Source organism: Terrapene carolina, unplaced genomic scaffold, assembly GCF_002925995.2.
Source record: "Terrapene carolina triunguis isolate 2854851 unplaced genomic scaffold, T_m_triunguis-2.0 Scaffold62, whole genome shotgun sequence".
NCBI lineage: Eukaryota > Metazoa > Chordata > Testudines > Emydidae > Terrapene > Terrapene triunguis.
Genome location: NW_020664413.1, coordinates 40534111 through 40548203, shown reverse-complemented (window position 1 = coordinate 40548203; position 14093 = coordinate 40534111). Strand labels below are relative to the sequence as shown.

The following is a 14093-nucleotide window of genomic DNA, read 5'->3' as shown; positions in this document are numbered from 1 at the left end:
CTACTAACATTATTACAAATGATCAGTAAGATCTGGTTATTACTTTAGATGCTCTGTCATTTAAATTTCCACTAAAGCCAATGGATGTTACTAATCAAATTAAACTATTTTAAAAATAAAAATTAAAAATGAAGAGGAATTATACATTTACGTTATGGATCTAAAGAAATTTTACCTAATTTGATCACTTTTTTCCCCCAAAAGGATTTCTTTTAATCGAAATAGGAACAAAAAAGGAAGCAACACACACACACACACACATATATATGTAGAGAGAGAAATTGGTGGAAAGAGATTTAAATGATAACGTTTTTTGCTTTATTAAAATAGTTCCCAAATTTATCTCCATCACATTATGCTGTCTCTAACTATTATTCCTGTTAGCGGAATGTGAACCTATCATCAAAACTCTCAGCTTAGACACACTCTTCAGGTTTTCCGTGCGGTAGCGTTTATGGTGAAGGACAGGGCGAGAGGTCATTCTAAATCATTTACAAACATATCACAAAGTTTCATTATTTTTACGTTGTGGACAGCAGCACACAGGAGTACAAAAGTTCATGAATTGTGTCTGACCCAGCCCCTCAGTGCTGTCCTGTGGTCAACCTCTCCTCCTTCGACTATTTAATACAAGGAAAATCAGGACAAACAAGAGTGTGCGTGCATATTTCGGGGTATTACGTTTATCAAAGTAAGGTTTGCTTTGATGCTACATTTAACATCTACTTTTGATGTGTTTGGGGAAGATATTTTTAAACATCAACTTTCTAATTATGGCGGTGCTAATTATAGCAAGTGCAACTCCAAACGATTTTCTGAGCAAAATCAACTGTTCTGGATTGCTGATATTTGCATCTAAATATTTTAATATAGCCCCTTTGCTTGCTCTTTTTATTAAGAGTGCTTAACTATGAAACGCTGAACAGTTCAATATGCTCAACAAGCCAACGCTACAAAATCTGGTTCACAGCTCAGCAGAAAGTTTTGGTTTTCGAAAATCATGTATAGTGTTGAACAGAAGGGATCGATAGCGTTGGAAGAATCACCTCCATATTCTGTTAAATAGTGCCTATTTTCATATTTGTTAGACGCTGTGACCTGCGTTTCACCTTATTGCACGACTTGCTCAGACAGGTCAAAGCCAAAGAGTTATTGATGAACAAAAGCGTTAAATATTCACCTCCTGTTCAACCGCCCATACAAATGCTTTTGATCTATCAGCCTTTTTGTATTCTGGTTCATAATCAGTATGCTAAATGTAGGTTTGTATAAAGAAAGTAATCCATAGATTTAGGGTCGGCCACAGAATTATATGGCAAGAGCATTCATGCAATTCCGTGCTGAGCTATATAAGAGAAGTTACCTATGGAAGGGAATTAAAAACCTACAGCAGAGGCAATTGTTTAGTTCAGTCAGAGAGGATTCGAAAAATAATATTGCGAAGTAAAATCAATATCAGAACGATCAGCCTGGTATTAAGAAGTAAAAGAGGTTGTTGGTTAGATTGTGTGAAAAGGAAGCAGAGAAAAATATAAATAAGTACAGTTCCACTCCTGCACATTACCACATTCAGTTCATGCTTTGCAGAAATGATAGGAAATTTAAGTTTAATGAATCCTCAGCAATCTTAGATTTTATTTTTCACTTAGAAAAACAAGTCAATGTTCCTCTGAAGCATGAAGTTAAAATGCATTTAACTAAGATCTTTGCCATTATTTCAGTCATACAGCGTCAAAAACAAGCGTTTTCTACTTTATATTTAGTTGTTGTCTTCGTCACAGATTTCCCTCCCCCCAATATTCTCTTGTGTTTCATTTCATTTTGAATGATCAAAGATTGGAAAATCAGTAACGTTTGACGTTCCTCCACTGAACTCAAATATTAGTTCTATTCCATTTCCTCATATCATTTAAATAAATGTCATATTTTCACTAGCTCAAAAAGACTTAATTGAATCAGAGGATCAGTGATACTATTTAGAATAATATAATTACATCACTAGGCAAACAACTCAGCTTACTAATGCTAACAACATACAAATGCCATTATGCCATTTATTCATTATGCCATTCCAAACTAGTTTAAAATTAGATAACAAAGGCAACTGTATTTTGAATCCTTTCTGGAAAAAGAGGAGGAGTAGCCAAGCTTATTGGTATAACATGATAAATTCAGTATTTGCGCAGGGAGGCGCTGTATAGCTCTAGCACGTTAAAATGGTATTACTGCTAATTAGTTTATGCTACTTAAGAGCAGCATAATATGACACCTAGCACCTGTGTTGCACTGTAATTATCTCTAAAGAAACTGTACATCAACAACTTTTAATATTATATGTGATTATAAACATGCACGAGGACAGGCTTAAATAAATTGAAGCCCAAGAATCTTTATATACAAATAAAACAACTGTGTAGTCACGTAAAAAATGGCATCTCTTCTCTGATTTTTCCAGTCTAAGGAAAAGAATCAGTGTTTTCACTCAATGCTAATTTTGTAAGAAATTAGGAGTTACTTACTGTAGACGTCTTTCCATTGTGTCGAACCTGTTGCAATAAAAACGTTTGTTATTGTTATATTTAATTGATTAATAATATTTCTTTACAACATTTATGGAAACATGTGACATGTAAATAGGCAGAAAAAGTGATGGCAAATTCTGAGAATAGGATAGTAGAAAGGAATTCCATTTCGAACTAAGAATAATATTCAACCAGATTTTTAGGAGCACATCTTTCTCCAATGGCTGAAGTGTGCTAGTTTCACTTTCACTGTTCATTTACTGTTCATATTGTATACGTTTTATTTCAGAGAAGGGGAAAAGAGGAGGAAAACCGTCTACTTTCACCATTGGAAAAAAGAATAACAAAGGCCTTTTTTCTTTTGTAATTCACTCACATCCAAATTAGGTATTCAGCTCCACCTTTGATCACTCATAACCTATAACGTGTAGCAACACGTCACTAAAACATCATATCCATTCTGAGTCTAGAAAGAACTATAATTCTATTTCAATATGACAGGAGTTACTCCAATATTAATACCCTTTAAGACTGCCAGTAATTATCCAAACATTAACCAAGGTGTCTTTGTCTGCATTACCAGAGGGTATATTTTAGTAGGATTTACCTTCACCTTTCTTTTTTTTTTAATTAAATAGAGTTAAACAGTAATTTAAAACAAAATTTACGTGCATTCAGACTGATGCTCATTAAAACATAGATGCTTAAAGAGAAAATGTCAATCTGGTTGACAACTATTTTGCATCATCCATTGCATTGCTACCTCATCTTAGAGAATTGTTCTATTAACATACAAAGCCATTGAAGAGGTAATAATAGTTCATAGCTTTCTAAGCCTTTTTTTTTTCTACACTACTCGGTTTCTTCTAGGATAACAGCTAGCACTTGCAATAAGAGTGGAATCTCAGCAGTTAACCCCTAAAAAAAACACCTTACCGGGATAGAACAGGGTTAGTTTCAGAGAGAGATGCTACATTATAATCAGAAATCTCAGACATGGAAAAGCAACCTAATTCTATTCTCTGCCTGATCCTAACTACCGGAACTGTACCCGTTCATGTTTACAGTAAATCTGATTCAATCCTTATAATATCAGGGCTAGTTTCAGGAGGCACAAAAACAGCGGAGCCTCTCGATCACGTATATGGTTGTATGAAGAGTAATAACGGACTTACTGTGTCCTTTTCCAGTGGAAGTGGGGGACCTGAAAGAAGAAATGTCTCGATGTTCGGATTCAAGCTGAATGTTCCTTGCTAACACTTTCCCTATTACTGCTTCCAGGAACTGAAGCATCTGCACTTGTATGCTCTTAAACTAATTTATGGTGGGAATTATATTTTGGCTTGTCAACTCTCAAGCCATAAAACAAAGTTTATTGGAATCACGTGCCTCTAAATAGCCACTCAGGGCCTATCTCTATGGAACCATAAATAACCTTCAGCTTTAAACTTTTATTCACTAAATAAAGGTTCGCTGAAACTGTTCCATAAAATGTAAATAGTTCAAAATATCAAGGCTGCACGGAAGGTCATAGCTGTATCAATATGACGGTCTTTAAAATAGTATATTGCAAGGAATACGACTTAAAAGTGGAGTTAGCTCTCCAAAATTGCTATTGGGATAAGGAGCATGTGCATTTCTCTGTGAGTACCAATTCAAACCTTTATTTGAATATGTATGTAGCGCGTAGGGACGGGGAAGCAAATCGTAAGGAGAAAAGAGACGTAGTTCATTTAGGTGATTCTCCCCCACCCCCTTTAACCGGAAGTTTATGGCATTTTGGTCAAGCGCCCATGGAAAATGGTTTTGACTGATTAATCTGTTAAACTGCTTCTCTGTGGATTGGTGCCAGAAGGCTGAAGTCTCCCAGCACATGCATGAAGCTTCTAGGAAATGTTTGTCTGAAAGGCGTTCGCAAGTGACCAAACTGCTTAAAACAGCAAGGCACTGGGGCTTTCTCAAGTGAGAAATCGCGAAGCCTGCCACAATGAAATCTTTGATAACTGAAGCAGTAAGGAGGGCTATAAAACAATAAAACAGCTCTGGTGTGAAGGGATCAGGGTGTGAGTGAGCAAATGAGGATTTCTAAGCACAGGAAGTCAAATGTCACTAGCAGTCTCCCAGCCTCCCTTTGCATAAGGGAAGCTGGGCACCAATTAATAATATATTACCGCGTCCTTTTCAGATTAGAACGTCAGGTAGTAAGTACAGCAGCGTTGGTGAAAAGGAGAGGTTTGCTGATTCATGGCAGAGGCTTGAAGCCTTCTCTTTAGTAAAGTCTAGATCTGAAAAGAAACAGGCAACAGACGTAAAAGTGTTTGAATGGAGAAGGGAGCTCCTCTCTCCCCGAATCGCACATACATTATTAAAAATCATTCAGCTATAGATTCAAGATGGTAGAATAATGTCTAGCACGAATGATTAAGTATATGTTATTGTCAGGAAACCCAATAGTCTATAGGCGAAAGCTGGTGCCATAGTCCGCAATCTGCCTAATAAAGACTTATTTACATCTTAACTTCCCCAATAGTCTCTCTGTTTCTATAATCATGGTTTAACAATTTGTCTTTCACTAGGTAGAGAGTATGAGGAGTCCTGATTTTTTTATTATAATAATGTTCCTCTCTTGCTTCCTTTCTCTGACACCTGGTTATTTTGCACTCTGGTATTTTCCTTTTGCCTCGCAAAAACTTTGATTCAAAGATAACTTTTTCGTGTATTCATAAATAGGACAACTCTGTGGAATAGTTTGTTTCTTTTTATGCTCTGTACTGCCTCCGATTCCAGATTCTATCTGTGTTTGGACTGAAGAAGCCGCCTGGGTGGTTTGCTATATTCACACTTTCAAGGATATGCCGAACTATAGAGGAACTACCATATAATCTTACTCCAAGAAAGCTATGGACCAATGGAAGTTCAGAATAAACTCTTAGCCAGTACAGTGTGTGAGATTTTGGCTATGGACATCGTTTTAACATGTAAAGGACAGGAAGGGTTAAATCCTCGCTTACCATATAGAAAATATATCCCTCACAGGCTATTTCTTCCAAATCTTCATTTGGGCACTATTGTACCGTGTGAGCAACAGCCTTCAGAATGGCAGACCGATAGAATGGAATTGGACAAAGTCCTGGAGAAAGCCCTTCTAGCTGAGAATAGGCCAGAACCTACATCACCTGTCCTGCTAAAGAACCCAATGACTGCAAGTGGATTTGTGGGTGCGCGGGGAATAGAGAATCGAGCCAGCTATGGGATTGCAGAAAGCTAACTGTAGGGAGCAAACAAATGCAGATCCCTACATAATATTCCGATATGTACAGGCAGGTTCTGGTCTTTCTACAACTTGGGCAGTGTAACATTATGGGTCTTTCTGCAATGTAATGATGGTGAGGGACTATCACACGCACCCTAAATGAGATGTATCAGTGTACTTGTGAGTATACACATACACATTCTGAAAGATCATTATAAGCCTTTTGCACATGATTTGAAAGAATACAGTCAATACCACGTTTATTGGGGATTGGTCCTGCTTTGAGCAGGGGGTTGGACTGGATGACCTCCTGAGGTCCCTTCCAACCCTGATATTCTATGATTCTATGATTCTATTTCAATCTTCCTTCTAAAGCACAGCAGCTAAAGCGTCAAAAGTGCTGACCAACTGAAGCATCCAAAGCTAATTACATCGAAGTCCTACAGGTAATTATTAAGTGACAGCTAAGGTAAAAGTGAGCTAATCACAAATAGTTTCATTGCAAGGGCGAAGGAAGTGGTTGTAGATCAGAATCTAATGGGGAACCGTCATTGTTTAGGCAGGTCAAAAAATGAAGGCACCAATTCATGGAGTCTGAGAATCATATTGTAGAGGACACATTTTCTTCATACAGCAGGGTAAAATGCGTTTGAAGCTGGCCAGATAACTGAGATCATTGTGGTACAGAAAAGAGGGCAAACATTATTAAAATCTGGCAGATTGAGATCATGAGTCAACTCAGATCAGTGTAATAAATTAACAGTGTAAGATTTTCTTAATCTGCATGCACAATCGCTTTAGCTCCTTTTGCAATAACCTGGACAATATAAGAGAAATGTATAAAGTGGAATTTGGCACTATAAAGAGAGGAAAAAAGACCAAATGAGCTGTGGGAGAGGAAGTGTGTGTTCACTAAGGTGGCAAAGAACACCATCAGGAAGAAAACATGGCACGGTTCTCAGTGCAATATTAGAACATTGAAAAAATGTGCAGTTCAAAGCAAGACGCCACTATTAAGCAGCTAAAAAGGTGTAGCAGACAGAATACACGTGCAAAGGCTGGAAGACACACATTATTTAGCCTTAGCACTTAAGAAATCAGAATGGAAGCAACAATTGTAGGGATGGATACAATCAAGTCATTCAACTATCCTGAAAGATGCATAGAAGATCCAGAAATATTGGGAGCGAGGAGACACTGGGGATGGGAAGTGGAGCACACAGCGAAGTTCCACAGAGAGTAAATTGGGATATAAATCTTACTAATTGGGGTATGGAGATACTTTGCCTGCTGCTGAGTAGCTCCAGTCTACAGATTTTAAACAGGGAAATATGGTGTTCTTCCTGCCGAACTCATTATGAAATGCAAGTGTGTCTTTAAAGCTCTGGTCAGTCAATACGGAAGACAGATTTTGTTGTTCTAATGAGAAAATGGATTTTGGAGGATTCCGAATAGTACCTGCTTTCAGCTACTGATGTTGCTGATCTTAAATGGAACAGAGATAGGGAGTAAAGTAATCCAATAATAATCAGTTTTCACTGGAAATAGTAACGATAAAGGAGTGGGATTATTGTAATTATGTGTATAGAGTGCGACTGGCGTTTATGGTACTGGGTGGACATACAGACAAGGACCCTACCTCGTTGTGGAATCTCCATCTCTGGAGATATTTAAGAGTAGGTTAGATAAATGTCTATCAGGGATGGTCTAGACAGTATTTGGTCCTGCCATGCGGGCAGGGGACTGGACTCGATGACCTCTGGAGGTCCCTTCCAGTCCTAGAATCTATGAATCTATGAATTTACAATCTAAATGCAAGCAGCAACTGTGACGTACTATATCACCTGCGTCAACGCTTTCAGCTCAACCCATTGTGCGATCTTTATGATGGCCAATAAATTAGGCTACATTATTTTATCAACATTTATCCAGACATAGGAATGGTTACTGCTCTTGAATGTAGAGGTGAGGGCTTTCAATGAATGCCTATGAAACTCGAGGGCCTCCTCCCCAGCAGAAAGCCTGTAAATCGAACAGTGCCAGCGTGCCTGGAAAGTGGGTTGAGTAGGAAGATCAAAAAGACAAACACGCTGACTCTGGCAGAGCATCCCAACCGGTGTAAGGGTTCGGAGTGAAGATGAGGTGGAGCACTTCATGGAGTCCACAGGGTGTGAGAGCTGCTGTAGGAGGCCAGGCTCACCATTTACCGTGCTTATACCATTGAAGGGCACTGAGGAAAGAAGGGAGGGCGCTAAGTGACCAGGAAGGCCAGGCTGGTACAAACACTTGTGGCATGATGGTGAAAGTTGAACCCTGAAGGATGCACCTGAGAAAGAGACAGGGAGATTTGTGGGTGAATGTGCTTTTACCACCCACTATCAGAGAGCGGAGAGTAGACAGATAAGTGTGGATACTACCGCAAAGTAAGTCTGAAGGGGAAATGCAGTAGGGGGTGCTGCAGCGGAGATCAAAAGGAGAGCAAAGCAAACGGTGACTGAACAACATCAAAGACCGGGCTGATGACACTGGAGAGCAGCTAATAGTGAGCACTGGTGAATCATAGTACAAAAGGCTGCCTATACACCCTCATAAATGAGGACTGCACGGATGACAGTGGAAGCCGGTAGTGTTTTAAATGCCAGTGGCCTGCGGCAGACTGGGCAGTGCTAGGGAGACAGTGAATCGTTCTTTGTATGGGGAGGTGTAGTGCTCTTCTCATATCCGTCAGGTAGATTTGACTCAGGGAATTGGGCCCCCTGTTGAGGTGTATGTTGGAGGGTGGGAAGGGAGGAGGCTGAGTGTAGCTAGAAGGGTCAGCATCAAGAGTTTAATGACTCAGTTGATGATGATCAGTACAACTTCATTACACCAGTGACTATCTCAGCGTTAATCACATTAACGTCCTACCAACCCACTGCAGTACCGGATTGAGGGGGACAAAACAGATGTGATAAAGGAAACGGTTTTCCCCATTTGTAAAAGGTTTGCGTCGCACCCTGGATGATACCCTGGTAGGGTCAAAGGAAGGGAAAAACGCACATGAGTATTTCCCGACAGCAAATAGTCATCAGGGATTGTATCTTGATGGCTGTTTCTGCTGATTGCCAGATGAAAGCCTGGGTGAGCACGTACATGAGTGTAATGTGCACTTGGCATTGTTGCTGTGCTGCTCAGGTACGATGGAAGTTCATGTAGAAGTTGCTCTCCCCTGTGATTGCGGAACGGCAGTAGTTTTACTCTCTGGCTAAGCTAAGGGCAATTCTTAAAGACAGAAAACTGTGAGGCTTGTCCTACAGCGCCTTCTCCTGGACGAGAGGCCGGAAAACAAAATAGTTATGCACACCCAGGGAGAAAGGCCTCCTGGTTTCTCAGGGACAGGTTCCCACCCCAGTGAGAGAGCTTTGAATGATCGGGAAGAGGGGGACCGAGGGAGAAGGAGAGGGTCTGTGGGGGAAATGTTTTCTGAAAACTTGGCCTTTTTGACGTAGCCTAGATAAAGTCTGATGAGTTAATTCGCAGTACACAGATAAACACATAAAAATATCAACTCTCCAAATGGTTTACAACATTACCACATAAATCAAGGGATACTACCTCTCCTCCTCTTTGATTTTCCTATATGCTGTATCCAAACGAAGTGATAAGCAAGAGTCCAGGGATCACATAACCCGCAGGAACGGGTTCTTGCCCTTGTTTTCTGGGGTCCCAATGACTATGCATGCCAACACTCATCGGAATTATAGTTTATTTTCGACACATAAACTGAGAAAGCAGATGCAAAAGGCAGAATATGATTGTATAGTTTTGAAAGACAAAAGATATCAAACATCTGGAAGGAATATTTTCATCTTCTGCCAAAAAAAATAAATCTTCCTTATACTTAGGGGCAAACTGCCAATTTACTCACTTTGAGTGGCACCTTACTTTTCGACTATTTCTATTGATTTCTGGCCAAATAAAATACCAGCAGGAGAAAAAAGGATACAACTGAAAATAACAAATAATTGATGTTAAAAATAAACCTGTGTCTTTCCTGACAAAGGAGTAAACTCTGGGGCACTTTTTGCCAGCTACTCTGAAGGAGAACTCCCCATTGCAGGCAGTGGGGGATGCTGCTTTAAAGGTGATTGCACTCTCTGGTCCAATGTCAGGTATAATGGTAGCCTTTTGAAACCAGCGAAAATAAAATAATATCCAACATTAGCAAATATAGAATCAAAAGCGCATTGGGCTTTTTTTTCCAATTTATTTTTTTTTCAACTTGCTTGGGTTCATTTTTCAATTTTTAAAAATTTATTAGACAATACCTGCCTATAGTGTAGATGGATCTATCTATCTATCTATCTATCTATCTATCTATCTCTACACATACACTATAAATACCCATTATCCGAATGCACGTATGTATACACACACACACACACAGATAACTAGAGAAAAATAACATCTTTCCTAGTAATGAAACGGGTAAGAGTGCATACATTGCGTAGTTTGCCTTTTCATTAAAACATACCAAATTAAATTGTTCCTCTTCCCACCTTCACCTTTGCAAGCACTTGAAACCATTTTTCATGGGAGTTGATATAATCACCGGTTCCCTCTGATTGGCAAACTAAGTTCAGACACTCGAAGTCACATGTTTCTTGGAGAATGTAGGACGTTTTTATTATTTTGTTATTTCCCCTTTTAGAATCAGAGATTTGAGATTCCTTCCTTTAACAAGCAAATTGACAAAGTGCATCAATGAAATATATTCTTGTTGTATCGTATCTAGTTTGGTGGGCTCTTAGTATAAGCTGTACCGAGCTGAATGGTTGAAATGTTTACCGTGTTTCATCTTTTCCTTTAACTTCCAGGTTTTTTCCCTCTAACACTGCCAGCAGCATTCACTGCCGCACTGCAGTAGAGCAGTAAATACCTTTAACAGCTGCCTGCCAGCCAAGGAGTGAAATACTGTCTTTGTTCTGATTTTTTCTGCCCCAAGAGCTCATAAAGCAGTCCATGAGAAATATATTTCTTTGAGAAAACATGACTGGAAAATAAACAAATCGTTGGATTCTAAGGCTCAGAAAAAAAATCTTGTATTTATTTTTCCTATCTATTAGGTTTGCTTTATGTTCACATCCCCCCCCCCCCCGCACCCTCCTTGGATATTCACCAAGCATCTACCGGACACAGATTCAGCTCATTCATCTGTGTTTTTCTTCGAGACAAAAAGTGAGGGAATTTACTTACAAAAACGAAGCATGGGCTATAACTTTATGTTTAAACGTTAAACGAGTGTTAATGAGGTCTGGATAGCACGATTGGTTCCTGGTTGCAGTTTCCTTGATGATGGTTATTCTTTACAGAACGTACGTCATTAAAGTATATTTAATGAATCCTCTATTTCCTTTCAAAGATTAAATTAATTAAATAAATCAATATTCACATTGTACTTCTCACACCTGCTTCATGTTACATTAAGAACGCTTTGCAACCAAATAAATAGACACACAGATACACACATATACGTTCTTTAAAATGTTTGCAATTTAGAAGCACATACGCACACACACACACACTTAGCAGCATGTGTGTGTGTGTGTGTGTGTTAATTTTAATAACAGAAATATATCGAGAGAGGTAAAGAGAATTGAATGCCGTCCCTTTTAGGGAAAAAACCGTAAAATACCAAAGAAACCGTTCAATGGGTGTATATATATATACAAACCCATTGTCTATATATATAATATACACATGAGCATATTTTTAAAATTCGCCCTTGCAAAGTTATAGGGTATTCTCCCCACCCACCCAGAGCTGAAAACATTTGAGAGAGAATTTTGCTAAATTTAGAGAATTTTATTACTAATCAACTGCATAATATTACCTATACTAATAAATATATCACATGAGGAGTCATTCTGAGAAACAAATCATTAGCTAATGCATAATTTTCCAATTGATATTGTAAATTGTTGCTGTGTCAGAAGTTATTTCCACAACCTAACTGTCATTTTAAATCAAATGTCATTATGGTGTTGCGAAAGGATACATATAAAGCACCAGAAAGTTATGAGTCTTCACTTTACTCATTATAGCAAGCTTATGGGATAATAGACCTATTGGAAGGCACACACAGGGCGGGATTGACACTGTTTAATTCTGCAGGCTTCAAAATAGCTATCCTGGACCCAGCAGAATACTTTCTATTTTCATAATCAATTTTGAATATTATATACAATGCTTATATTTGACATAATAAATGATTGTTTGTGACCTAAATAATGCTGTTGTAAAATGTTGTATGTATATATTATATAATATGTATCGACCTTTTTCCAGAATTGTAAACATTAGATGCAATACAACATTTCTATCGCTGAGGATGAACAATTATATAATTATTATATATACATTTCAAAATACAGTTTGTAATAGGTAGATTATACATATATGCATAACACAGAAAATATATATTATTTGTGTATAATATCTATATATTGTAAAATTAATCTGTTTATAAAAAGTTATTAACTTATATATTTGTAATTTTACTATTTACAAGTCGTACTGCTAGAACTGTTGTATTGCATTGCATTGCATTGTAGTGTATTGCATGTTTACAACTCTAGAAATGGTAAACGTGATTGCGTTTATGTGTATTCCTTGTATCAGTATAATACGTGGTATACAATATATTAATAAAATAGAATCAAGACAATGTAGATCTGGCAAAAAAAATCACCCTAGATAGCCCTGGAAAATTAAACACGCAGTAGACAGTTACTACAAAGCTTCTTTAAGTTCTGAAATATTCATTAACTTCAGAGTCTTATATTTTCCATTATTATAAAGTTCTGCCTTGTGATGAATAAAGCTAAGCAGCAAGAAAGAATCAGACCACATACATATCCTTTATGGTTTGTTATAATTAAAAGCATAGTGAGAAGAGATGCTGTAAAATATTTATATTCAGTGTCAACGTCACTCGTAATTTGCTAACGGCATAAATCCAAAAAGTGGGTTGTAGCCCACGAAAGTTTATGCTCTAATAAATTTGTTAGTCTCTAAGGTGCCACAAGTACTCCTGTTCTTTTTGCGGATACAGACTAACACGGCTGCTACTCTGAAACCTGAGAACTGATAGCATTATTCATCCAGGCTCAACATTGATAACTTTCATGTGGCATTCAGCGTTGCAAATTATTAATGATAAAAATTTTGACCAGAAAAACACGTGTTAATCTGTAGATATGCAAAAGCATGAGACTAAGCAATCCGTCAAAAAGCCCTTTATTGGAGCAAAGCAAAGAATATAACACAAATTAAGATGTCTGTTCTCTATCTTTGAGTAGCGTACACTCTGCTTCAACTAAACTTCCTGTTTCGGCATTCAGCAGAGTATTTTGATCACATTTGCCACATTTTCTTAGAGCTTGTTCTTCGAGACAGCCCTTAAACCAGACCAAACACACCCCAATAGAAATAATTTTGAAAGCGGTGCTTGCTTGTGGCTTAATGGGTCACAAAATGCCTCGCAGACAGGTGACAAAACAGGCAGGGGCAGTTAGCAGCCACATTCAGTGCAGTTAGTGACCTACACTCGAAGATATTTGAGTGCCTAAATGAATGCTGCCGATATTATTGCCCCGAACACTTTCTTTTATGACTTCTCAAGTCATTTGGTGGCGTCTGGGTTATGGGGAGCCCTGTAATAAGGCAGAAATGAATGAATTCCTTACCCGCTCGCTGCACTGGAAGAAGGCAGGGGAGCCGAGGAGGGTCGCTGTAATCCATTAGACGGGTTGGTAGCAATCCGAGCCGCATAACATCAAAAGACAGAAGACAATGGGCTAACAGGTACAGGGAGAGAGCTCTACCCAAAACAACCTGGCTCCGGGAGCCAGCCTGGCAGACTGGGACCTTGCCACTCGGCAGCGAGATGCTCGCTTATGAGTCCTCAAAATAGCTGGAGGCTGACAAGGTAGCAGCCAGCAGGAATCGGGCGAGTTTTTTTTTAAGAGCCCTAGTGTAAAATGGATCAGTACACAAACATCATAGCGACTGTAATACACCTCATCGGAGACAAAGGTTAGAAAAAGAGGGGTTGAGGCTCTCAGAAGGCAGAATGCAGGGGGAAATTCGCCAGGGAAATCAGGAAAAAGGCCATGAAAGCCATCACTGCCTGCACATGACCAGCCTCAGCCAATGACGAGCCCAAATAGGTCATAAAAAGGTCTATTACCAAGTTGTAAATTTTCTTCAAACAAAAAGGAATTTACTGCAATTCCTTGCGGATTTTGCACATACTGCTTACCAGCGCCATGTTTCTT

The 14093-nt window shown here is 38.7% G+C and overlaps 1 protein-coding gene across 3 annotated transcripts in view; it reads right to left on the bottom strand.

Annotated features, from left to right (window-relative positions):
- The window catches only part of HOXD3 (homeobox D3), a 37335-nt gene extending 23463 nt beyond the window's left edge, over positions 1–13872 (bottom strand). For 2 of the 3 annotated variants that reach the window (XM_024213883.1, XM_024214129.1), the window contains exons 1-2: positions 3698–3775; positions 2520–2546 (exon numbers count right to left, since the gene is read on the bottom strand). The gene's annotated coding sequence lies outside the window, so the exon portion shown is untranslated. Of the gene's footprint in view, positions 1–2519; positions 2547–3697; positions 3776–13502 lie in introns of those variants that run through there. The other variant, XM_024213959.1, reaches the window with a different exon arrangement.
- Positions 13873–14093: the final 221 nt, after the last annotated feature.